The sequence below is a fragment of the Tasmannia lanceolata genome, unplaced genomic scaffold (genome assembly GCF_043159265.1).
Source record: "Tasmannia lanceolata isolate RefF3 unplaced genomic scaffold, GAP_Taslan_0.1 ptg000003l, whole genome shotgun sequence".
NCBI lineage: Eukaryota > Viridiplantae > Streptophyta > Magnoliopsida > Canellales > Winteraceae > Tasmannia > Tasmannia lanceolata.
In genome coordinates this window covers 35,512,660-35,540,304 of record NW_027518680.1, presented here as the reverse complement: position 1 = coordinate 35,540,304, position 27,645 = coordinate 35,512,660, and positions in this window count along the sequence as shown.

Sequence of the window (27,645 nt, the reverse complement as noted above, 5' to 3'; positions counted from 1 at the left end):
TAGTGTGGGACCTGCTAGTGTGGGACCCGTTTGTGTGGGACCCGCTGATGTGGGACCCGTTTGTGTGGGACCCGCTGATGTGGGACCCGCTTGTGTAGGGCCCGCTGATGTGGGACCCGCTTGTGCGGAACCCGCTGATGTGGGACTCACCATTAGCATGACTTAACTTTCTCTACCATTTCCACTAACTTCATTTTTCCCTTTAAAATAACACCATTATCTCCATTACCATTATATATTCCATTATCCCCACCACCATTCCCACCATTACCATTATATATTCCATTATCCCCACCACCATTCCCACCATTACCATTATATATTCCATTATTCCCACCACCATTCCCACCATTACCATTATATATTCCATTATCCCCACCACCATTCCCACCATTACCATTATATATTCCATTATTCCCACCACCATTCCCACCATTACCATTATATATTCCATTATTCCCACCACCATTCCCACAATTACCATTGTTTATTTCCATTATTCTCCACCACACCCACCATTCACATTATATATTCCATTATTCCCCACCACAATTCCCACCATTACCATTATATATTCCATTATTCTCCACCACACCCACCATTCTCATTGTTTATTTCCATTATTCTCCACCACACCCACCATTCTCATTGTTTATTTCCACCTCTCCACTAAGTTTTTCACTATATAAAGAGAGGTGATGAGAGGAGGAAAAAGAGAAAAAACAACACATTGTTTTTGGATAGTTTTCTCTTTCTCTCCCTCAATATCTCTCACTCTCTCACTCTCACACTATCATTATCTACTTTCTCTCCTTATTTGTTTCTCCCCATCTCTCTCCCTTGTTCCATATAAAAAAAAAATATAAAAGAAAATAAAACAAAGAAAAAGAGAAAGAAAGCGGAAGCGGATCAAGCGGCGGTGCGATTTTCGAATTTTTCGGCTCTCGGATTCGGCGAGGATTTCGATCACAGGTAGGTACTTAATTTTTAGATTTTTCTAGAATTATTTGGTATATTTGCATGATTTTTAGTATTTAATTGGATTTAGTTGAAAATTAAATATGTATGCTCAAAATCATGATCTCCATGAGTGTTTCGAAAATAAAATATATACTAAATGAATTCCAAAATTAATGAAATTTCGTGGGAAACTAATATGATACCAGTACATTCTACCATGAAATTTTGAGAATTTTGAGAATTTGTTTGGTATATTATTTTATGCTTTCTTTGAAATTTACCAGCTTTTGGAGGAATTGTTACTGACATCAGATCACAACTAAAATTCTTAAAATTTTTACAGTAGTCTTCAATCTCACATTTCTAGTTACTGTAAAAGTTTCAAGTGATTTGGATCTGTTTTCATATGGGATGTAGGGTTAATTTATAATCTGGTCTGAAAATTAAAAAATCTGAAACTGATAGTAAATGGTTTCCAAAATTCATGAAAATTTCTCAGTATGTTATTTTTACTTATATCTTATTAATGTAGAAATTTCATTGAATTTAGATTCATATTTCTAGTGGTTTCTGTGTTATTTGTGCAATCTGGTCAATCAATTGTTAAATCGAAATTAAATATGAGCTTAATGTAAAAATCTGTAAAACTCTTTCCGTAAGCTACATTTCATCATATCTTGCTGCTGTAGAAATTTCAACTCATTTCGAATTCGTTTGCTACAATTTCACTTGTAAAATCACTCATATGTTTAAAATTGATAAAATTCATTGAAAATCCGAAATTAATTGAAAATCATCTGAATATTTCTAAAGAACCTTAAATCTCTGTCACACATTAACTCCTTAATCCATTGAAACAGAAATCTTAGGATCATTAGAATTCCCTGGAAAAATGGTCAGTGCATCCATAATCGTATCCCAATTGCAACCGATCTTTGACAATTTGAATACTTAAGCTATAGCATGTTGTTGGCTCCGAGGTTACTGTCCACGGAAATCCTGAGATATGCCAGGCAATAAGATGTTATAACCTAAGTATTAAATTGCGCAAGGAAAGAACGCACGATTCCCTTCCTTGGATGCTATTCTGGGCCGAAATTGGTGAACCCTAGAACCATTGGTAATCCTCAAGTGTCCATAAATCGAAAATCCATGAAATCTGAAATTAATTAACTTCAAGAATTTGAATTGATTTGTCTCGAGTCTTCCGGAACCATTGGATTATGGTTTCCAATCTAAGAACCATTAGAACCCAATTTAGGAACACTAGTGTTGTGTCGTGTCCTAAGTTTTAGGGAGTCCTAGAGTTAGGAGTCCAGCCTCATCACGGACGCTTGTTATGTATAACAACCGTGCCATAGGTCTAGTCACACTAGTCACCCAATCTTTCCTTAAGACGAGCCTAGTAACCTAGGATGTAGGCAAACCTGCATTAGTCTAAGGAACAATTTGCATTTAGATAAGAATCATATAGCATCTCAGATGAAATCCTAAGATAATAAAATCCTCAACTTGAATTAAATAACTTCTCTCAAAACTGTTGAAACAGTCAATTCTGTCTAGGTCGGTGTCCTAGTTGAGTTAGGCATAAGTAGCTTGGCTTAGGTGCACCGAACTACGTCGACTCTGATCCCAGTGAGGCTTGGGTACGTAGGCAGCTTGGATGTCTGATGGCATACCACCCGCGAGTCGGCACCACAAACAAATTGTGGTGTTTTGTATATTAATTTTCTTGTAAATGCTTAATCAAATCACTTAGGATTTTTCATGAAATTAGAATTCTAGGAGAACTTTCACTTAGAATGAATCCAGACAAATTAATAAATCAAGATACACATCTAGGATTCACATTAAAATTAGATCATAGGATGCATGTCACTTAGTTCGCACATTAACATAGAGTTGAATGAGCCATTTAAAATAAATTTAAAAGAATTAGCTTTTGGAATCGAAGACCGATTATCGGGCAGGAATGGTGCATGTGGCGGATAACTCCCCATACCTTCCATTCTCGTAACCAGGTAGCGAGTCTAGATTTCTGGTTAATTACGGGTCCTAGATCCCACATCTAGGTGGCGACTCTGTCAGTCTCTTTCGTGTGGAATTCGGATTGCCTTAGTGATCCCAAGTTCACAGGAAAGATTAATTCAAATCAACATTAAAATGCACACGCCAATCGCGTGGGTACGAGAGACCAAAGGAGAGCGCGCGGCGGCTCGCGCCCCACGCCCCTCTCGCGGGATCATGTCCCACAGTCTGGCGACTCTGCTGGGGACCACCTAACTTCATTAAAATTTCAAAAGATAATTCATTTGAATTTAATTTAACTGGCTCATAAAAACTCTATACTTGTTAGATTAGTTTGTCTCGTTTTATTTTCTCATCATATTTTACTCGAACTTAATTTAACAAACCCTGAAGGCATCATAGATTGCGCGAACTTATTGCACACACTTACATCACTTGCATCTAAACCCTTGCATTTCACATGCACACACGTCCTATTTTAGGAACCCGGAGTGTTATCTAGCATGGTTGACTGGGATTTCATCACCTGGTGCCTCTGTGCTAGAGAAGCATTCCACCCTTAGCCTAGTACCTTTATGGTGCGTAAACGGATCTCTTGTTCACGTACTGATACGCCGGACACTGGTACAGTATATCGAACATGGATTCGCGCTAAGGGGACTCTTGGCCTTACCCCTAGATTAACCCACACATGCATGCAGTATACGAACACATGTGCACCACATGTGTGAGCTTAGTTTAGGATATCTTACCCATTTGTGTCTAGATTAGGCCGTAGTCCATCTTCCAATGGCTACGATCGGTCCTAGGTACACAAACAAAGTCATGAGTCGAGATTCTCTCTCCACTCCGCTAGATTAGGATTAGGGTTGATGCCTTCAGGTAACACTGTTAAAATGTGCGAAGACTAAAAACTTTTCCTTTGGGGTTAGGATATAAATCCCATCATTTCCAAAGATCTCATAGGATTAGTTATTCTTGATCTACCCGTTGAAAGTAATCCTATGCAATCTCACATTTTGATCATGTGTCTATCATTCGTCTCTTGTGGGATTCGATTGTGTCTTCATTGGCGGAAATATGTCTCAATCATTTGATCGTGCAATCTTGATGATCCAATCTTGCCTGTACCCTTGATCTCTTCCTCCTCTAGGGGCTACCTTTTTCAAGAATATTTCTGCTAAATCCTTCAGAGTTTACTCTCATAATCCTTGAACTAAGGGCATTCCCCTCATCATTTGGATTCATTCTATTGTCCCAATTACTTGCTTAAATGTGTAATATTTTTCAGTCATTGAGAAGAAACACTCCATGAATGTCAAGCTCATATACCTCGTGTTCATTATTTCCATGACAGGGCACTAAACACCATAGCTAACCCTACTATTCCTTGGGTTCGGATCTCTTCTCGATTGCAGAGGAAATCTGTCTCCCCGCCACCTTCTCTGAGGACCCCAGCATCTCCTTCTTTCCCATCCTCATCCTCCCCAATGGCAGAAAACCAGAACAGTAGTCTTCCACCCGCTGCTATTACCGATACTCTCACCTTGATTCTCCGGCAGCTTCAAGAACTCAAAGAAGAGAACCAAGTTATCAAGGCCCAGCTTTCTGAAAAGTTGGGGCCATCGTTGTCCAAAGATAAAGGGTCCATGCACCATACAGTTACTTCAGCCGCACCTGCCCAGCCAGTGTTCATTCCTATCCCTGACAAAACTGAAGAAGATTTTGAAAAAGAGCAATACAGCGAAGATCGCAGCAGGCCTTCTCAGTCCATGGTTGATAAAGTAGTTATGGAGAAATTAGAAAGTCTTACCAGGAAGGTTCAGGACATTCAGTTTCAGGACCAGGGTGGTTTCAATCCAAGTGACCTCACACTGTTCCCAGAAATCCGTCTCCCAGCCAATTTTCAAATGCCGGACTTTGATAAATATGATGGTGTGGGTTGTCCAATCACACATTTGCAAATGTTCACCATCATGTGTCAGCCTCAAGGCTTATCTTCTGAGCAAATGGCTCAATTGTTCCCGGTTTCCCTAACCAAGGTTGCCAGGAGGTGGTTCATGGTCTTGGACAAGACTCGTTACAGGACATGGAAGGATATCGGCGAGCAGTTCATCAGGCAATTCAAATATGATGACGGGACAGAAATCACCAGAAAGGATTTGGAAAGGACAAAGCAAGACTTGAGGGAATCCTTTCTGACCTTTGTGAAAAGATGGAGGAGAATAGCAGCTCAGATGATGGAGCGCCCTTCTGAGGAAGAGCAGGTCCAAATAATCATGAAAAATATTTCCCCCCAGCTCCAGTATCACATGTCGTTGCAGTATTATCCGGACTTCAAACACTTTATCGTGGCAGGCACCCAAATAGAGGAGGCTATGGCTCAAGGTGTGTTCAACCGAAGTAACCCGAATACCAAAGAATTCAGGAAGCCTCCATCAGCTGAAATTAATAACCTTTCCCGCTCCAAGCCTCAGCCTTCAAAACCTCAGAACCCCATGGTGATGGATTATACCCAACCTGCTGTCGCACCTCGGCCACAGGCCCAGACAGAATTTACCCCTCTCCCTCTTCCACCATCTGTGATACTCAAGGAGTGTCTAGCCTCAGGTCGCATAATCCTGCCCGACATTAGGGCTCTTCCTAATCCTTTACCAGCAAATTGGCGAACAGATCAACACTGCGAATACCATAGAAATTCTGGCCATCTCACTGATAATTGCATTGCCCTAAAATTCAGAATCCAGAGGTTGCTCGACAATAAAAGCCTTGTGTTTGAGCCAAGTCCCGTTGCTACCAATAACCCATTATCAAATCATGCAGTACTGCCGCCAGCCGTTCGCAATGCTTAAATAACTGAAGGTTCAAAGGGGCACAGGTCCGGTTGCAATGAAAAGAATCAGAAGTTGAAAGTACCATTTATGAGCCAGCTTTCGCCGAGCCTCCGAAGCTAGACAGTTGCGGCAGTTAAAGTTTTAGTCGTTTATTATTTTATTTTGAGTCAGCCATCATGGTCAGTACAATTGTTGAGTCCGGTTCTACAGTTCAAGGTTAATGCCTAGTCCAGGCAAGTTATCGTTTGCTTTTCTCTTTATTCAGAGTTGTGAATCCTGAGCATGTTCAGGATAGGTCGTCAGATGTAACAGCCTTTCCTTTAAATAAAATTTGAGTCCCAATAATTCACTTGTGTCCGTTTCTTAAGTGTGCTTCTGATCTTAAAATAAGACTCCCTCCTCAAATGAGGACAAAATTGATGAAACTTCACTTGGGTCACAACAATTACTTGAACAAGAGGAGGAGCGCCAATCCCAGCCTTTCAAAGATGAAATTGAAGTGGTAAACACTGGCACTGAAACCTTGATCCAGTAAATGCCGATTGAAAATACATTACCCTCTGAAGAGTGTGAAGAATTGGTAAACCCATTTTGAGGATAAAAAGATGGTCCGGTAAGCGTTACCATTAATGCCAGGAGAAAGACCCAGATAGAAGGTTCAAGAAAGAATGAAGTGAATATCATATGCTATGCAAGGGGCATGGAGTGGAAACAACTTTCATATTTCCAATGAATGACCTTGGTTCTCAAATTCATAACATGAAGCCATCAAATTCGAGATAAGAAGTTCAAGAGCAAGCATTGAAAAGTGATCATCAGATATCAAGAGTTACAAATCCATAGATGGAGGATGTCGAAGAACAAGTTTCGCTCTATGAAAGTCGAAGGCGCGTATTAGAATCTTGAAAGAAGAAGATCTATTATCTCTTACCTGGAAATGCCGTCAAACTCCGTAAAAAAAAATAAATAAATAAAATAAATAATCAGTACCAGAGGGACTCTAGTAAACTAGATCGACTCCCAATCTGAACATCGGAAGGCCTTCTTTGGCCGAATAAATCCCAAAATCAGAACCCAATGTCAAAACAAATACATGTTTGCAAACCCTTTGAGCCTGAATGAAATTTTCTTGAAAACCCATCAAACTAGGGGCATTCGCCCCGAACTACGCGAGACCTGATCCCTACACTGGGGTACGTAGGCAGCTCGGTTAAACTGAGTTCGGTCAATTCAAAAAAGAAAAGCAATTCAATCAATCCAAAAAAAAAAAAGAAATTCAATCCTTTCAGAAAAAAAAAGGGGACAAGTTCCTAAAGAAGAGAGGTCAATCATTCCAGAAAGAAAGAAAAAAAGGAAAAAATCAATAAACTTTCGAACAATTTATCTTCAAACTAGGGGCATTCGCCCTGAACTATACACGACCTGATTCCTACCTTGGGATATGTAGGCAACCTATTCACAGGTTCGGTCGAAATCTTTGTTGAACCTTAAGCCATTCTTTGAAAAGCCCTATCCTACCTATAAAGTCCTTCCGGTGTTCAGAACTAATGATCTAGGTCCCGAAACAAAAAAAAAAATGATGATGAATAAAAAAAAATGGAGTTTGAAGATCTGCTAGACTGAAAACCTGAAAGGGCGGTTTAGGCAAAATTTAAGATTATTCCCCTGTTAAGTTGAAAACCCGAAAGGGCGGCTTAGGCAAAAGCTAAGGGGATAGCCTGCTGAATCGAAAACCTAGAAAGACGGTTCAGGCAAAAGTTAAGGCTACCACGGTCCGCCAAGTTAAAAACCCTGAAGAGGTGACTTGGTCATGGTAAGAGAATCATTGTAAGAAGGCTACAGCCGGTATCAGGACTGAAGATCAACTGAAGTTCAAGCAAATTCAAGTGACATCCTCAAAACTGGGGGCATTGGAGCTAAGCAATCCTAGGAGTTGTAATTAAATCATTGAGGCATTACTATTTTAAGGAAAAAGTCCAGTGTTTACCAATTAAAAAAAAAAATATTCCTTGAAAGGATAGACTTACCAAATAAAACGTTAACTAAGTCAGAAGCATTACTGTGTCTGTCAGTGTAGTTAATCAATCGTTGTTATTCTATGTTCATTCCTTCAGAGCTCCTCAATCCTTTGAGTAGTGTCTTTTATCTAAGTTTTCTCTTTAGAAAGAGTCAATCGTCGTTCCTATGTCCAAATGATGTAACTGTCTTGGTGAAGGAGGCCCGGCTTCGTCAGCTCCCTGCGATTGTACCTGAAAGAGCTTGAGAATCCAGTCAAACAGCTTCATTTCAAAGATGATCAACCCAGAAGAATTCAGAAGTAGAAACATCAGAAAGCCCAGCTTCCGTAAAAAGATCATACTCCAGGAAGGCATCTTAAGCTTGGAAGAGCCTCAGATGCAATGATGGTCGAGCCAATTTCTCAGAAAGATGAACCGTTAAAATTCAGAATTTCCTTCCAGTTAGTTAAATACTATCTTGGTCAAGAAATGTTTATCTAAACACCTATCAAGAGGCAAGTCCCACTTTTCCATGATTATATCTAAGAGAGCCGTTGTTCTAGATTACCAATTTCAAGTGTCTTGTTCAAGGTTTCAGTCATCCAAATCCCCAAAGACAAGACCAGCAGTCTCTTTGAGAAAAATCTTGTTGAAGTTTCATAAAAGTGTTTCTAATCCATTCTTGTTAATAATGGTTCTTTGGTTTGCCGTTTCATCATTCGTCACGGTTTGCCGTTTCATCATTCGTCAAAGTCCTAGTTTCCGATATCTTTGTCAAGCACGATCTGTAACATCCCCGATTTCATTAAGTTTAAAAAATCAAAAATTCATCAAATCCAATCCTATGTCAAATTCAAGTTCATGAAAAATCTCTAAATTCTTCGTTGTTGAATTCATCAATCAAAGCTATCTTGTTTCTTTGAGCCTGTTTGTGAACGGTGCCTCTTTTCTCGAGTCCATTTCTAAATGGTCTCATCTTCTCCTTGAACCCGTTTGTGAACGGTGTCTCATTTTTCTGAGTCCATTTATGGTCTCATGTCCTCCTTGAGCCCGTTTGTGGACGGTGCCTTATTTCTGAAAAATCAAAAATTCATCAAATCCAATCCTATGTCAAATTCAAGTTCATGAAAAAACTCTAAATTCTTCATTGTTGAATTCATCAATCAAAGCTATCTTGTTTCTTTGAGCCCGTTTGTGAACGGTGCCTCGTTTCTCGAGTCCATTTGTGAATGGTCCCGTCTTCTCCTTGAACCCGTTTGTGAACGGTGTCTCATTTTTCTGAGTCCATTTGTGAATGATCTCATGTCCTCCTTGAGCCCGTTTGTGGACGGTGCCTTATTTCTGAAAAATCAAAAATTCATCAAATCCAATCCTACGTCAAATTCAAATTTATGAAAAATCTCTAAATTCTTCGTTGTTGAAGCTATCTTGTTTCTTTGAGCCCGTTTGTGAACGGTGCCTCATTTCTCGAGTCCATTTATGAATGGTCTCATGTTTTCCTTGAGCCCGTTTGTGAACAGTGCCTCGTTTCTCGAATCCATTTGTGAATGGTCTCGTCTTCTCCTTAAGCCCGTTTGTGAACGGTGCCTCGTTTCTCGAGTCCATTTGTGAATGGTCTCGTCTTCTCCTTGAGCCCGTTTGTGAACGGTACCTCATTTTCTGAGTCCATTTGTGAATGGTCTCTTATTCTCCTTGAGCCCGTTTGTGAACGGTGCCTCGTTTCTCGAGTCCATTTGTGAATGGTCTCGTCTTCTCTTTGAGCCCGTTTGTGAACGGTACCTCATTTTCTGAGTCTATTTGTGAATGGTCTCATGTTCTCCTTGAGCACGTTTGTGAACAGTGCCTCGTTTCTCGAGTCCATTTGTGAATGGTCTCGTCCTCTCCTTAAGCCCGTCTGTGAACGGTACCTCATTTTCTGAGTCCATTTGTGAATGGTCTCATGTTCTCCTTGAGCCCGTTTGTGAACGGTGCCTCGTTTCTCGAGTCCATTTGTGAATGGTCCCGTGTTCTCTTTGAGCCCGTTTGTAAACGGTACCTCATTTTCTGAGTCCATTTGTGAATGGTCTCTTATCCTCCTTGAGCCCGCTTGTGAAAAATGTCTCATTTTCTTTTAAAAACCGCTTGAGAACGATCTTTGTTCTTTCTCTTCGGAATCCATTCGAAACTGGTATCTCATTCTCTCGTTGCCCGTTTGTGAACGGCACCGCATCAGGATTTCTTATTATGTTCTAATTCTAGGATTTCATTTAGGGTCTTGCATTAGGTAGTAAATGTTTGCGTCTAGGCTCCGTTTTGTGTAGAGTCTTTTGTCGATTAAAACTACGCAAAATGGCTCTGTCATTTTGACTTTGGTATTCGATGACTACGTCATCTCTACCAAAGAGGGGCATCTGTAGACACCCCATTTTGCTCTATCTTAATCGATAAAGAAATTAGGGTTTGTTTTCCGTCGGTTTTCCAATGTCTTTCTTTCCCGCATCCGTTTGTTACATTTCTAAATATTTTTGGTCATTTCCGTCGTGTTTCGCATTTTCCCGCTAAATGTTGAGAAGGATTATTCAGAAAAATCTAAACTAGGGAGAATTTGTACCCGTTTGTGTGGGACCCGCTGGTGTGGGACCTGCTAGTGTGGGACCTGCTAGTGTGGGACCCGTTTGTGTGGGACCCGCTGATGTGGGACCCGTTTGTGTGGGACCCGCTGATGTGGGACCCGCTTGTGTAGGGCCCGCTGATGTGGGACCCGCTTGTGCGGAACCCGCTGATGTGGGACTCACCATTAGCATGACTTAACTTTCTCTACCATTTCCACTAACTTCATTTTTCCCTTTAAAATAACACCATTATCTCCATTACCATTATATATTCCATTATCCCCACCACCATTCCCACCATTACCATTATATATTCCATTATCCCCACCACCATTCCCACCATTACCATTATATATTCCATTATTCCCACCACCATTCCCACCATTACCATTATATATTCCATTATCCCCACCACCATTCCCACCATTACCATTATATATTCCATTATTCCCACCACCATTCCCACCATTACCATTATATATTCCATTATTCCCACCACCATTCCCACAATTACCATTGTTTATTTCCATTATTCTCCACCACACCCACCATTCACATTATATATTCCATTATTCCCCACCACAATTCCCACCATTACCATTATATATTCCATTATTCTCCACCACACCCACCATTCTCATTGTTTATTTCCATTATTCTCCACCACACCCACCATTCTCATTGTTTATTTCCACCTCTCCACTAAGTTTTTCACTATATAAAGAGAGGTGATGAGAGGAGGAAAAAGAGAAAAAACAACACATTGTTTTTGGATAGTTTTCTCTTTCTCTCCCTCAATATCTCTCACTCTCTCACTCTCACACTATCATTATCTACTTTCTCTCCTTATTTGTTTCTCCCCATCTCTCTCCCTTGTTCCATATAAAAAAAAAATATAAAAGAAAATAAAACAAAGAAAAAGAGAAAGAAAGCGGAAGCGGATCAAGCGGCGGTGCGATTTTCGAATTTTTCGGCTCTCGGATTCGGCGAGGATTTCGATCACAGGTAGGTACTTAATTTTTAGATTTTTCTAGAATTATTTGGTATATTTGCATGATTTTTAGTATTTAATTGGATTTAGTTGAAAATTAAATATGTATGCTCAAAATCATGATCTCCATGAGTGTTTCGAAAATAAAATATATACTAAATGAATTCCAAAATTAATGAAATTTCGTGGGAAACTAATATGATACCAGTACATTCTACCATGAAATTTTGAGAATTTTGAGAATTTGTTTGGTATATTATTTTATGCTTTCTTTGAAATTTACCAGCTTTTGGAGGAATTGTTACTGACATCAGATCACAACTAAAATTCTTAAAATTTTTACAGTAGTCTTCAATCTCACATTTCTAGTTACTGTAAAAGTTTCAAGTGATTTGGATCTGTTTTCATATGGGATGTAGGGTTAATTTATAATCTGGTCTGAAAATTAAAAAATCTGAAACTGATAGTAAATGGTTTCCAAAATTCATGAAAATTTCTCAGTATGTTATTTTTACTTATATCTTATTAATGTAGAAATTTCATTGAATTTAGATTCATATTTCTAGTGGTTTCTGTGTTATTTGTGCAATCTGGTCAATCAATTGTTAAATCGAAATTAAATATGAGCTTAATGTAAAAATCTGTAAAACTCTTTCCGTAAGCTACATTTCATCATATCTTGCTGCTGTAGAAATTTCAACTCATTTCGAATTCGTTTGCTACAATTTCACTTGTAAAATCACTCATATGTTTAAAATTGATAAAATTCATTGAAAATCCGAAATTAATTGAAAATCATCTGAATATTTCTAAAGAACCTTAAATCTCTGTCACACATTAACTCCTTAATCCATTGAAACAGAAATCTTAGGATCATTAGAATTCCCTGGAAAAATGGTCAGTGCATCCATAATCGTATCCCAATTGCAACCGATCTTTGACAATTTGAATACTTAAGCTATAGCATGTTGTTGGCTCCGAGGTTACTGTCCACGGAAATCCTGAGATATGCCAGGCAATAAGATGTTATAACCTAAGTATTAAATTGCGCAAGGAAAGAACGCACGATTCCCTTCCTTGGATGCTATTCTGGGCCGAAATTGGTGAACCCTAGAACCATTGGTAATCCTCAAGTGTCCATAAATCGAAAATCCATGAAATCTGAAATTAATTAACTTCAAGAATTTGAATTGATTTGTCTCGAGTCTTCCGGAACCATTGGATTATGGTTTCCAATCTAAGAACCATTAGAACCCAATTTAGGAACACTAGTGTTGTGTCGTGTCCTAAGTTTTAGGGAGTCCTAGAGTTAGGAGTCCAGCCTCATCACGGACGCTTGTTATGTATAACAACCGTGCCATAGGTCTAGTCACACTAGTCACCCAATCTTTCCTTAAGACGAGCCTAGTAACCTAGGATGTAGGCAAACCTGCATTAGTCTAAGGAACAATTTGCATTTAGATAAGAATCATATAGCATCTCAGATGAAATCCTAAGATAATAAAATCCTCAACTTGAATTAAATAACTTCTCTCAAAACTGTTGAAACAGTCAATTCTGTCTAGGTCGGTGTCCTAGTTGAGTTAGGCATAAGTAGCTTGGCTTAGGTGCACCGAACTACGTCGACTCTGATCCCAGTGAGGCTTGGGTACGTAGGCAGCTTGGATGTCTGATGGCATACCACCCGCGAGTCGGCACCACAAACAAATTGTGGTGTTTTGTATATTAATTTTCTTGTAAATGCTTAATCAAATCACTTAGGATTTTTCATGAAATTAGAATTCTAGGAGAACTTTCACTTAGAATGAATCCAGACAAATTAATAAATCAAGATACACATCTAGGATTCACATTAAAATTAGATCATAGGATGCATGTCACTTAGTTCGCACATTAACATAGAGTTGAATGAGCCATTTAAAATAAATTTAAAAGAATTAGCTTTTGGAATCGAAGACCGATTATCGGGCAGGAATGGTGCATGTGGCGGATAACTCCCCATACCTTCCATTCTCGTAACCAGGTAGCGAGTCTAGATTTCTGGTTAATTACGGGTCCTAGATCCCACATCTAGGTGGCGACTCTGTCAGTCTCTTTCGTGTGGAATTCGGATTGCCTTAGTGATCCCAAGTTCACAGGAAAGATTAATTCAAATCAACATTAAAATGCACACGCCAATCGCGTGGGTACGAGAGACCAAAGGAGAGCGCGCGGCGGCTCGCGCCCCACGCCCCTCTCGCGGGATCATGTCCCACAGTAAGAGAAAAGAAAAAGCTCATAAAGCGATGCATTTTAATGGCGAAAAACCAAATGCCTTGCATCTTTTCGAAGAGAATGTCAGTTTTTGGAAGATCTTTCAGAGTCTTTAAGGAAGCTCCTCTGGTGGATTTCGATTTCCCTCTCTGTTCTATTTCAGTTTCAGGTCCGTGAACTTCTTATACCTGTGCTAACCATTTGAGCATTTGATTTTTGGGGTATTAATTTAGAAGTACTTGTTGAATTCGAAAAAAAAAAAAAACTGTACATGCTTGCTGTCCAGCCCTTTGTTTTCTATTTTCGGATTTCTAAAACTTAAAATCACCAAAAACAAACTTCTCAATCTTGTAGATCTCATCAAGCCGGTCAGTTCGACATATGGCGGCCCAAATTTGGCCAAAAGACGAGAGAGTTATGCCCGTTTAAAATTTTCAGTCCACAATGTTGTTTTTGTTCAGTTTTTTTTAGAAATTATCGTGTCGAATAACTTTTGGGTTGCTTCTGATCGAAATTGTCGAAACTGTCAACTGGAAAAGTGTTCATTGTAATATTTCCTAAAACTGTCTTATTGAGCAAATTTTTTCATAAATGTTGTTTAATATGTCAAAAATGACTTGCATTTCTGCAACAGCAGCTTGTTGGCCATTTTTAGGCTATTCCAGGTCTGTTTCGTCCGAAGCCATACAAAGAAAAAATGTTCTTCACAAGATTTTCTAATACTTTGTCCTTGAGTGAATTTTTCCAGAAGCGATATTTTAAGTGTCAAAACTGAGCCCGAACTTTCAGTTAAAACACTATTATGTCTTTTAATGGCGATGGATCGGAATAGGCTATTTTTCGGCCACTTCTGGCCAGATCCAAACGAACTGGTCAACTGAGAGAATGTCATTCATGCTGAGATATACAATTTTGATTAATAGAGTTTTTGATGGTTTTGATGTTTGAGGGATCTAAAAGTAAGTGCAAAGTTGCATTTTTCACATTATATGACATAACTGTGCCATTTCTTGAAAATCATGGACAATATGAGCTCTATTCAATTTTAATGATTGTTTGGGATGTTTTGAGCATGCTAGCAAGTCACAAATCATATATTGAATCATTCCCATGATTTGTTTGGCATTTTTGACCATTTTTGGTGAAAATTACATGTTGGGTGGAAATTTCACCTTTTCTTTTTTATTAAGATTGTTTTGAGCCTATATTGATTCTAATGATTGTATTGGGATATGATGAGCATGCTAGCAAGTCACAAATCATATATTGAAGCATTCCCATGATTTGTTTGGCATTTTTGACCATTTTTTATAAAAATTACATGTTGGGTGAAAATTTCACATTTTTTTCCCTTAAATGAGTAGAATCCGTGCTATATGCCAACCTAGACATCTAAACTTCTAGAATCACTTCCAAATCATGTCCAGATCTTCCAAATTCCATGAGTCTCATTTTAGGGGACACACTTTGTCTCATTAGAATTTTTTTTATTTTTATTTTTATTTTTTTGGAGACAAGTCTTGTCTCATTTAGAGAGTTTTCCCTTTAGAATGCTTACCTAGCCTCATGTTAGAGCCCTCCTTTCTAGAGAGAGCCTTTGACTCATTTGACCTCCTTTATAGAGCAATAGAGAGTCTTGGACTCATTTGCTTCCCATTTAGAGTTGGTTATCCTATATGTTAGGAGTTTGCCCCGTAGCCTTTTGGTTCGTCTGTTAGATAGGAGTTTATCCTTTAAGATGCTTTTACCTGCTAGGGATCTTAGATCATTTTCATTGTTCTTGGGACACCAGTTACTTGTTGTGGATCGTCTCTTTGAGGCGTTAGTTGCTTGTTCGGGGTTTTCCCTTTGGATTTAGGGCTTTGCCCTAGTTTGTGGTGTTACTTGCGTGTTCCCTTTAAGAGTGAAAACATTTAAAGGTCCGAAGCATTAGAAAAGTTTAAAAAAAAAAAAAAACATTAGAAATTTGAAACTAAAAAAAACATTTGAAAAACATTAAAACCGTTAAATCATTTGAAGTGTTAGGAGAGTTCGTTTCGAACTACGTTGGCTTGATCCTCTTCCACGAGGTACGTAGTGCAGCTTGGGATCTTCATCCCAAGTCCAGCCAAACTTTGTAAATAAATGCTTTAACCTTTTTTCTTCAAAACCTTGTTTTCAACAAGATCTTCCTCTAGAGTTAGGAGTTTGTCCTAGATAGAGAGTTTTAGAGTTAGGAGTTTGTCTTTGATTTGTTGTGTGCTTGTTTGTGTTTGTTTTAGAGTTAGGGGTTTGTCCTAGAGTTATAGGAGCGCCTCCGTCCGGTCAGTTGACGATTCACATCGCTGACTGATGACTAGGTCTAGAATGCGCTAGTGATCCCATTGTTTTCCTTATGAAATACAGCCTAGTTACACATAGGTTGTAGGAGCCACCTGCATTAGCTTAGGGCTAACTTGCATTTAGTTAGGGCATATAGGGTGTCCTAAAATCTACAATTCACTGGAATTTAAATAATCGTTCATGAAGCTTTAATAACTAGTCTGGTCTTTTAGATCGAGTCTAGGATAGAGGTCTAGGTGTCTTAGGCATCATAGCTTAGAATACGTGCGAAGAACTACATTGCCTTGATTCTCGTGGAGACGGGGATACGTAGGCTTCTTTGGATGAACATCAGATCATCTAAAGACTCGGGCTGAAGCATTAGAGTCTTAGGTTTTGTTGATAGTACTCTAGGGCTTGTGTTTGTATTTTGTTGATAATTTTCGCGTAGGATCATGGCAGCGTGTGTGCATTTCCTTGCTTACTTACGTACTTAGCTATAACATTTACCTGCTTATGTGTTTTACCTAGTTGCTTAGTTGTAGTTCTTACCTGCTTAGCTGTAGTTCTCGCATGTTCAGCTGTAATTCTCTATCTTTATTAGGTTACTGATTATTATCCTTTACTATCGTCTACTGATGTTTGCTCATTGCGCAGGTTTATCTTCTTAGCCGTAACACTTTACGGTATTACTGCATTTTCTATTTGTCATTTACTGCTTTCTAGATGGGATGTGTTAGGATTTTATATTAGGCGCTATGTATTCGCCCCATTGTAGATAGGCGCTATGTGCACGCCATAGGTTTTTATTATTGCAATTGCTATCTGTCATTTACTGCTTTCTAGATGAGATGTGTTAGGATTTTATATTAGGCGCTATGTATTCGCCCCATTGTAGATAGGCGCTATGTGCACGCCATAGGTTTTTATTATTGCAATTGCTATCTGTCATTTACTGTTTTCTAGATAAGATGTGTTAGGATTTTATATTAGGTGCTATGTATTTGCCCCATTGTAGATAGGCGCTATGTGCAAGCCGTAAGTTTTTATTTCATTATTCTGTTATTTGCCTGGCATTTTGTTTATTCCTTATTTCATTTACTATTCATGATTAATTGTTAATTTTAGATTTCTTTTCTTGTACTGATACTATACCTTTAGCTGTAACCTGCATGTGTATGACCACCAGAACTTAAACACCTATTAGGCATGTCACTCATAACCTAGCTTTGCTTAGGTGACACATTTTTCATTTCACTGTGTATGCTTATTTCTTTATCCTCAGGAAATGCATGCTTAGGTAGACGACTCCTGAGAATTGTTCCTATTTCATATGATTTTTGCCCGAAACTCTTTGAGGTTAATAATAAATGGCATAAGAGACCAAGTGCTTGCACTCGGATGAATTGGGGGTGCTCTTCAGACCTTCTCCATTCGTAATCAGGCACGAACCCATATATATTTCTGGTTATCCATGGTATACAGAGCATATTTTTGTTTAAAGGATCCATGGCCGTATACCGTGGATGGCGACTCTGAGTTTGTTTAGGTACGTTTCGAATCCAGACTTGTTCCCGAATCGAGAGGTATCTCTTTTATATCGCCACTCGTGCTATGCTATGAGGGTGGCAACCGTTTTGAGAGTTCCTTGGTAGAGCTCTCCTTTCACGTGGATGATCCTAAGAGGCCGCTGGGGGCTCGTCCCCCACCTCTCTCTCGGATCGGGGTCCACACAAGCAAGTTGCAATGCCTACAAATAAACAAAGATGTTAGCCCAAAGGTTCCCATGGGTTCAACTATTCACCTTTACCTTCTTGTTTTGATGCTAGCAAACCCAAATTGATTAGTGTTTATGGACTAATGTGTTGCTTTGAAGTGTTGTGCCTTAAACAAGAACTTCATATGTTTTATTGCCATTACACAATACAACACAACACAAGGCTTGAGGATCAACATGCGCAAAAGAACTAAGAGAGCTTGCACGCATTGGAGGCATCATCCTTGGAAGATTTCCAAGCAGAAAGCTCAACTTAAAGATCCCACAAGCATGCCTTGTACAATGCTAAGAGGAGCTTAAAGATGAATAAGTGTTGGTGACTATCTCAAGCATTCAAAGTGAAGATGATTGAAGAATAGGAAGTCACATGTACCAAGCATTCTCAAGTGTTCACTTCCAAGCCCATGATCCCAAGAAAGACCTTTGAAGCCAATACAATCAAGGTGCTAAGTAGTTTAACTTTCTAGATTGTATTGGAAATCTTTTTTTCATATGGTTTTGCATTTAAAAGTGTTTTTCAAACCATTCTCAAAACCACCTTGAAACCTATTTGTATTGCATGAAAAATCACTTTCAAAGATCCTAAACTTAGTAAAACAAAAGTTCATAGCTCAAGGAATCAAAGCCCAAATGCCAACCAAAGTTTACAAATGAAAAGAAACGACATTAGTACTTGAATTATGAAAACAATAGCTTAAACCTGACTTAATTTATCCAAAATAATTTCAAATATTTTTGACAATATTTTTAACAGATAGATCTCATCGTTTCAATTCAAATCAAGTATAAGAGCGTCAAAATCCGATAAGAAACGAGTGAGATACGAATTTTAAAAGATCGCGTCCAAAAACTGTTTTTGCAGCCGCGGTCGACCGCCTCACCCCGGTCAACCGTGGCAGTCAATCTGCCATTTTTTTAAAATTCCAAATGCCCTCCTGGGGGCGACCGCACCACCCTGGTCGACCGGGACAGCACGAAAAACTAGCCGTTGGGGCTTAATAGCTAGTAGCTTTTTTGATCCGTTTGGAATCTTTTCTTATCGAAATCACCCCCAAACAGTCATAAATCATTATGGACTATAAATATAACGTTTTATCATGGATTCAAAGACTCTTAGACTTATTGAAAACCTCATTTGAGCTTTAACCTTCAAAATCTATTTTTTCTCATCAAGAGCTTTGAACTTGCATTTCCATACTTGAAGAAGATCTCCATAAGGCTTTTATTGTGTAATCTTTTTGGAGAGATAGTGAGCTATTGATTGTATGTATTAGCCTATCAAGAGGCATTGAGTGAGCTTTATCTTTTTCCATTTTCATTGTAATTGGGGTTTACGACTCGGCCCAATAACAAAGGTGAATTCAGCGCGAAAATGAGCTTTTCCCTTTGAGGCGGTTTGCGAAGATGAGTGATTTCCTTGGAGGCGGTTTTGCAAAGAGGGTTAATCTCCTTGGAAGCGGTTTTGCAAAGAGGGTTTGTTCCCTGCTACTATTGACGTAAACTTGGACATATAAAATACAATTGCAAAGTTAGAAAATCAAGTAGAAATATATGGGTAGCAAACGGCAACTCATATGGAACTAATCCATAAGGACCCAAAGAAATTTGGGTACCTAAGTTCAAGACTTGATTCTCTATTTTGTAGGTATGCTTGAGTAGCAACTCTACATTGGACAAATGATACCTCGACAGTGGATGCTCAAGGCATATGACATTTGATCCTTCCAAATTCTCTACTCTCAACATGAAAAATCAAGTAACGATGACATTTGGAGACAATGCCAAAGGTAAAATAATCGGTGAAGGTACGATTAAATTTAAAGGTATTACCATTAGAAATGTACTGCTTGTTGATAAACTTATACATAATTTGCTTCGTATAAGTCAATTATGTGACAATGGTAATGAAGTACTTTTCAAGAATGATAAATGCATTGTTAGAACTTCATGTGATAACAAAACTGAATTTGTAGCTACTAGAGATGAAAATGTCTACACTTTTATGCTTGAAGAACTCGCATGTCAAAATGTTACTTGTCTTACATCTTTTGAAAATATTACATGGACATGGCATAGAAGACTAGGACATTTTAATATGAAAATCATTGCTAGAATCTCTAGGAAGAATATTGTGGATGGTCTACCTAAACTCAATTATCTTAAAAATCATGTGTAGAGCATGTCAACTTGGTAAACAAGTAAAAGACTCATTTCAACCTAAAAACATCATCTCTACATCTAGACCATTGCAACTACTTCACATGGACCTATTCGGTCCCGTGAAGACATGTAACTTTGGTGAAAAAAGATATGTTTTTGTTGTAGTAGATGATTACTCTAGGTTCACTTGGGTTCTATTTCTTGCTTCCAAGGATGAAACATCTAGAGAATTTTGCAAATTGTGTTACAAGCTACAAAGAGGTAGAGGGTGTCATATCAAACAAATTAGAAGTGATCATGGAACAGAATTTGAAAATTATCAATTTGAATATTATTTTGCAGAATTAGGCATTGATCACAAATTTTCAACCCCTAGAACCCCTCAACAAAATAGTGTGCTGGAAAGAAAGAATAGTCTTGCAAGAAATGGCTAGAACACTACTTCATGATAACAACATATCTAGACATTTTTTGGCAGAAGCTGTGAATACAGCTTGCTATGTGATAAATAGAGTATTGATAAGACCCCACACTAGCAAAACACCATATGAGCTTTGGAAGGGAAGAAAGCTCAATATTAGCTACTTTAGGATCTTTGGATGTAAGTGCTATATTCTGAACATCAAGGACAATCTTCATAAATTTGATCCTAAAGCAGATGAAGGAATATTCTTAGGGTATTCAACTAAAAGTAAGTCCTATAGAGTGTTCAATCAAAGAACCTTGACTTTGGAAGAATCTATACATGTCAAATTTGATGAACAAAGTGATGACAAGAGGGTGACAATCAACATAGATGATGAAGATGAAGTTCACCCTATAACTTGTGAAAAGAACACCTCCACCTTGATTGATCCTTTGGACAATCTTAGTATTGAAAGTGAGTCAGTTGAAGAGAGAGGGAATGAGGAAGAAGATCCAAAAGTAAAAGAATCATTGCAAGCCACTCCTCTACTCAAATTATTAGTGAAGCGTCACAAGAGTTAAGACTATGTCTCATTTTAGGACTATTTGTGGTCACCTAGCATTCATCTCACAAATTGAACCTAAGTCTATTGTAGAAGAAGAAAATGATGAGTTTTGGATGATTGCCATGCAAGAAGAGTTTAACCAATTTGAAAGAAATAAAGTATGGCAATTGGTTCATAGGCCAAAAGATCATCATGTGATTGGAACTAGATGAGTTTATAGAAACAACTTGGATGAAAATTGTAATATTGTGGACCCCGATCCGAGGACGGTGCCGAGGGACGCGAGATCCCTCCTGCAATCCTCTAAGATCTCCACAACGTGAAGGAGAGCTCTGCCAAGGAACTCTCGAAACTGGTGCCACCCTCATAGCATAGCATGAGTGGCGATATAAAAGGAAAGAGATACATCCTGATCCGGAGCCAGGGCTCGAAACCAAGATGTATCTAGAAATAACTCAGAGTCGCCATCCATGGACACGCCATGGAACCAAAACAAATGCTCTGTTTGCAATGGATAACCAGAGATACAAAAGGTCCGTGCCTGATGACGAATCGAGAAGGTCCGAAGAGCGCCTCCAATTCGCCCGAGTGCGAACACTTGGTCTCTTATGCCATTTATTATTAATCTTGAAGAGTTTTGGGCGAAAATCAAGTGAAATGGGAACAAATATCCCCGAGTGAACGTCTACCTAATCATGCATGACTCGGGGATGAAATAATAAGCACACATAAAGCAAGATAAAAGACATGTCACCTAATGATAACTAGGTTATGAGTGACATGCCTAATGGGTATCTAACTTCTGGTGGACGAACACATGCATGCTACAGCTAAAGGTATAGGTCTGCACAAGAAAGTAAGAAAACACAACAAAATATACAATATAACACAACAAATCCTAAGACTCTAAATGATTAAGCCCGAGTCCTCGGATGGTCTGGTATTCATCAAAAGAAGCCTACGTATCCCCGCCTCCACGAGAATCAAGGCAACGTAGTTCTTCGTGTCTATTCTAAGCTAGGATGCCTAAGACACCTAGACCTCTATCTTAGACTCGATCTAAAAAACCGGACTAGTTATTAAAGCTTCTTGAACGATTATTTAAATTCCAGTGAATTGTAGATTTTAGGACACCCTATATGCCCTAACTAAATGTAAGTTAGCCTTAAGCTAATGTAGGTGGTTCCTACAACCTACGTGTAACTAGGCTGTATGCCCTAAGGAAAACAATAGGATTGCTAACGTATCCAAGACCTAGTCATCAGTCGGCGATGTGAATCGCCAACTGACCGGATGGAGGCGCTCCTAGCTAGGACAAACTCCTAACTCTAACACAAACACACAACAAGCACACAACAAAAGACAAACTCCTAACTCTAAAACAACACAAACGAGCACACAACAAATAAAAGACAAACTCCTAACTCTAAAACTCTCTATCTAGGACAAACTCCTAACTCTAGAGGAAGATCTTGTTGAAAATAAGGTTTTGAAGAAAAAAAAGGTTAAAGCATTTATTTACAAAGTTTGGCTGGACTTGAGATAAGAATCTCAAGCTGCACTACGTACCTCGTGGAAGAGGATCAAGCCAACGTAGTTCGAATCGAACTCTCAAACTACGCTTCTAAAAGAAACACTCACACTTCAGATTTTTTAAGGTTTTTTATATTTTCAAATGTTTTTGATATTTTTAAAGTTTTCAAATATTTTTGAGTTTTAAATTTCTAATGTTTTTGGATTTTAAAGCTTTTCCAATGCTCTAAACCTTTAAATGTTTTCAATCTTAAAGGGGACACGCAAGTAATACCATAAACTAAGGCAAAGCCTTAAAGCAAAAAAGGGGAAACCCCAAACAAGCAACAAAGGTCTCAAAGAGACGATCCACAACAAGAAACTGGCGTCTCAAAGAGACAAACCACAACAAGAAAGATAGTGCCCCAAGAACAGAGAAAACAATCTAAGATCCTAAGCAGGGAAGGCTCTATATGACTGAGTTCGTCTCTAATGGAAAAACTCCTAACTAATAACACTATGGAGGAAGTACAAATGAGTCAGAGACTCTAATAACACTACAAAGGATGAATGAGTCAAAGACTCTCTAATCAGGGCTGACTCCTATGCGAATGGACTATCGAATAAGGAGAAGCTCACAAGTAAAAAGGAATAAAAGACCCTGTGCATAGTTGGCAAAGGTGATACACCCAGCCGGGCCGGACAGCTACCTAGCCCTAGGGTGCAACAAATGTGCAACCCAATACCCATAAGGGTAGGGGTATGCTGCCAAGCCGAGTAAGGTATTCTCCCAAAACCAAACGACGCACAAAGAGGAGGTTTAGCAAGAGAATGAGACTGGGTAAGTCTCTTAGACACAGAGGTAGGATAGAGAAAAATGCTAGCAAGACTGGGCAAGTCTCCTATATACAAATGAGGGGTATGCTACTTGGACTGAGCAAGTCCCCTAAGGATGGGCTTGGGCTAGCGCCTTCATTGCCCTCGCAATGAGAGGGGACTCTAGTATATAAAGAATTTTAACAGAAATCTTTAAGACTGTGTTAGTCTATCAAAGAGAGAAGAAAAGGCTGCCAGATAATCGCAAACCCATTCTATTCTTATAAAAAATAAAACAAGCGCTAAGCAAAGAAGAATTTTCAATAAAAAAATACACAATCTATAGCAATCATAAAATGATAAACAACATTAATTAGTCCAGACCAGCCGCTGGATAGCCTAATAAAGCAAAAAAAAACAATATCAAACACTTCTATGCCCAACCACAAACACCACCCCAATATGGGGATGAAATCAGATGATGCTAAAGTAATCATCTGATATCATAATACATATGATAATATTTCTAATCCCGCCTTGAAATCAGACAGTACTCATGTCGATAATATCGAATAGAGTAGTCATCTGATCTCCTTCTTTCTTAAAACAATTTATTTAAATAAAATTTAAACAAAGATGATAAGCTTCAAAATAATCTCACCTGAACAGTCCATTCATTATTGTCTTCAGAACCTAACTCAATGCTTAAGATAAGAAGAGTATTAGAAATATCAAAAGATCATGATAATTCCAATTAGTAAAAATTTCAGTGCATACAGGGGACATCAACTTGTGCAGATCCAAGTACGAAGCAGTGAGCCACAAAACATAAAGACGGGCTCCAAGTAACCTTATCATTGCCCAGAGAAGGGTTCTTTTTTTTTTCTTTTTTTTCTTTTTAAAGTTAAAAGAAATCCAAAAGGTTGGGTAGGCCTACTAAACAAAGGAGGGGAGCGCTACTTGGATTGAGCGAGTCCCCTAAAGATAGGCTTGGGCTATCGCCTTCATCGCCCCCCAAATAGGGAGGGCTATAAGTGAATATCCCTCTCTAGAAGCAACGTAATCGAGACAACTTAAACATAACCTAACAAATAAGGGGGATACAAAACAAGGGCAGATTATGCGGGCAGGACTTGTGCCAATCACAAGGAACATAGCCATGGCAGAATTACTAGCATAGAACACGGACTAAAATATAGGATGAATAAGCTGATTTTTGACTCGCAACACATTTACGCACACTTTTAGCCATACACGCGGACAGAAATACCATGACATTCATATGCATGCACGTACTCAAAGATACACAATGTACATACAGGTAACAACTATAATTTCAAACACGCACAAGCAAAATAAACACCTGATACACATATACAGGGCCGAATCACAGCTCACACAACATTGGATCATATAAATGACCAATTTTATATCCTACAAATAACACAGAAATTCATGAGGACTTATGATGGTAGCAGCACCCTCTTAAAAATTGACATTGAGCCTTCAAAATTATACTAGGGAATTTATTATACTGATTACAATTATAATGGGAATATATTATGCAACCAACTTGAGCAACAATAACTTATCTTGTGACCTTATCAAGTGCACTACAATCCAAAAGACAAATTATCAACCAAAAGTGATAAAACATTAATCACATATTCAAATAACTGCCATAGTTACTCTTGGCAGCTCGAAACAGATATTCATGCTAAAACCCAGCCCATCATCCCTGTTCTAAAATATCGCTACTCCCATAAACAAACAATCAATCTTAATCGTAAAGAGTAGGAAGTAAACGACCTAAATCATATCCTATGAATGTCACGCAAGCAGCTTCATACATGAAGAAATTAGTAATTGAGATTAAAAGGGGAATGGATATACAAAATGTTATCTCGATCATACAAATCAAAATTATAGAGAAGTTAAATAAAAAATTAAGCACGGACTCATCAGACATTCCATATTTTGAAAAACTGAAATCAAACAAAGAATCAATAGCATTAAATTAAATGAAAGGATTTATCAAAATTAAACAGATCAACAGAACATTTTACAAGCCATCATCACACAACAGGTATGTAAAAAATCAATTCAAAGTAATTAGAATTACCTTCCTCGCTTCCTTAATGAGATTAAGACCTTTGGGACGACCAACCCAGCGGATGAAGCTTTTATTAAATAATGGCAGCTTCTCAGTTGAAGCTGCAGAGAATTCCCTGACTGAGGAGGAATTTCTGCAATAAAATCGAAACTCTAATGAATTAGAGGGGTATGAAGGATCTGGGTATGATGAAAGGGGTAATAGCCATTGGCTGGTGGCTGATTTGGGGTTTAATGGAGGTTTACAAAAGCAAGGTCTGATGGTGGAGGATACGATGGTAAGCTCGGAGGAGATGGCCGGTAAATGGAGATGGCGGTCGGAGTTACAGAGGTGGAAGAGATGGCTGGTGATGGTGGTTATGGAAGTGAGGTGCGGCTGAGAGGAGGCGGCTGCAAATCTGGTTGGAGGTGGCGGTGGGATTTGGCTGAAGCTCCGGCAGGAGTGAGGTAGGAGATGGGGAAAAAGAAGAAGAAGAAGAAGAAAAACAAGATGGAGGTGGAAGAAGGGTGGTGATGGTGGCTTAGATGGGCGGATTTGCAGAGATAAAATGAGATGGGTTTGGATATTGGGTTTTTAAGAGAAATGAGAATAGAGTGGTGGCCGGAGATGGGAGGGTACCGGTAGACGGTGAGGTGGAGATGGTGGTCAAGTTGCAGAGAAAGGGGGTTTTGGGTTTTTTTGGATTTTTTTGCAGAGGAGATGGGTTTGGGAGTGAAAATGGGTTAGAGGTAGAGGAAAAAAAATGGCCGCGAGTGTTGGTGGTAGCCGGATCGGTGGAGGTGGAGAAGATAACCTGGTGGTGGTGGTAGGGGAAGAGGGAGGATGCGGCCGCCGGCAAGGAGCCTGGTGGCTGGTGGAGAGAAGGGTGCTCGGAGAAGATGGGGTGGAGATGGAGATGGAGATGGGGTTAGATTGGGCGAAGAAGAGTGGCTGGGGTGGAGAAGCTCCGGTGGAAAAGTTCCGGTGGAGAAGAAAATGGAGGAGGTGGGTGTGGGTTTGGATTTTTAGGGGTTTTGAGAATAAGAGAAGAAAGAAGAAGGAGAATGGGTTTGAGGTGGTTCGTGGTGGTGGGAATGGGGTTGATGAGGCCGGTGTCTTGCAGGATTCTGGCCAGAGAGATCGGAGGAGATGGCTGGAATAGGGAGGGTTGAAATGGGTTTGGATATTAGGGGAAATGGGTATTGAGGTGGTGGGATTCCGGCAAGGGTGGCCGGATTCCTCCCTCTTCTTCTTCTTCCTCTCTCACTTTCTCTTTCTCTCTTCTCGGCTTTGAACGAGAGAAAAACCAGAAAAAGAAAATCCTCCCTTTTGCCCTAATTCGATGGTCTCTTATTAGACCATAAAAAATTATGCCCCCCCCCTCTTTCATGGACACCCCTCTAATGCATTCAATGACCCCTCTTTTACACAGCAAGGGGGGTGGCCAGGGCGAGAAAAATAGAAATGATATTGTTCAAAGCCCTGCTGTTCCATGGGCAGCCCCCATCCATGTATTTTGGTATTCTTCTATATAGGGTTAGTGGTCCAGGTAGGAAACAGGGGAGGGGAATTTTTGCAAAATATCTTCTCTCTTTTGATCCCAACCCTCCAAATTGCCTTTTTGTTCAAGGGTTGGGATCAAAGGAGGCATAACCAACTAGGAAGCTTCCTAAGATGCTCTCCCAACTAATCCTAACCATTAACCTCCCTTAAGCTAGATTAGGGTCTAATGATTACTTGAAAAAGAAGAAAGGAATCTTTCGTATTTACAGAAATGCCCAGCTTCTGGATAATGCACCCCTCAATTAAGTTGTACACTAATCTGTGCACCCACATATCCTCCTGGACAGCCCAAAATGGCAAATTTGAACTGTTTTTCCAAATTCCACCACAACCGCATTTCTGGCTAAATCACCGCCCCTCTGAACCTGCCCCACGACACTGTCTTAGCTCGTTTGCTAAGCAAACGGGCTCGGATCGCGACGAAATTTTACAGGGACCTTGTGGGACCCTAAGCTAACCTAGGGCACAATTTGGGACCTTAGAACACTAATTTATTAGGACAATTATTTAAAACAAGACATGAAAGGGTTCGGTCAAAATGGGGTGTCTACAGATGCCCCTCTTTGTCAGAGTGTGCTTGTCACACGAATGGCGAAGCCGATAAGACAACGCATTTTGGCGGACCTGGCTTTAAAAGATTAAATTTTGGATTTTTGGTTTTGAAAAAGGTTTACACAAAAGCAAATTGGCGAAACAGCTTCTCACCGGACTCTAACTCTGCAAATGTACTTGTGAGATAGTCCCTCACCGACTCTTAACTCGGCGCTCGCATCAAAGATTGAAGATTTTGATTGATAAA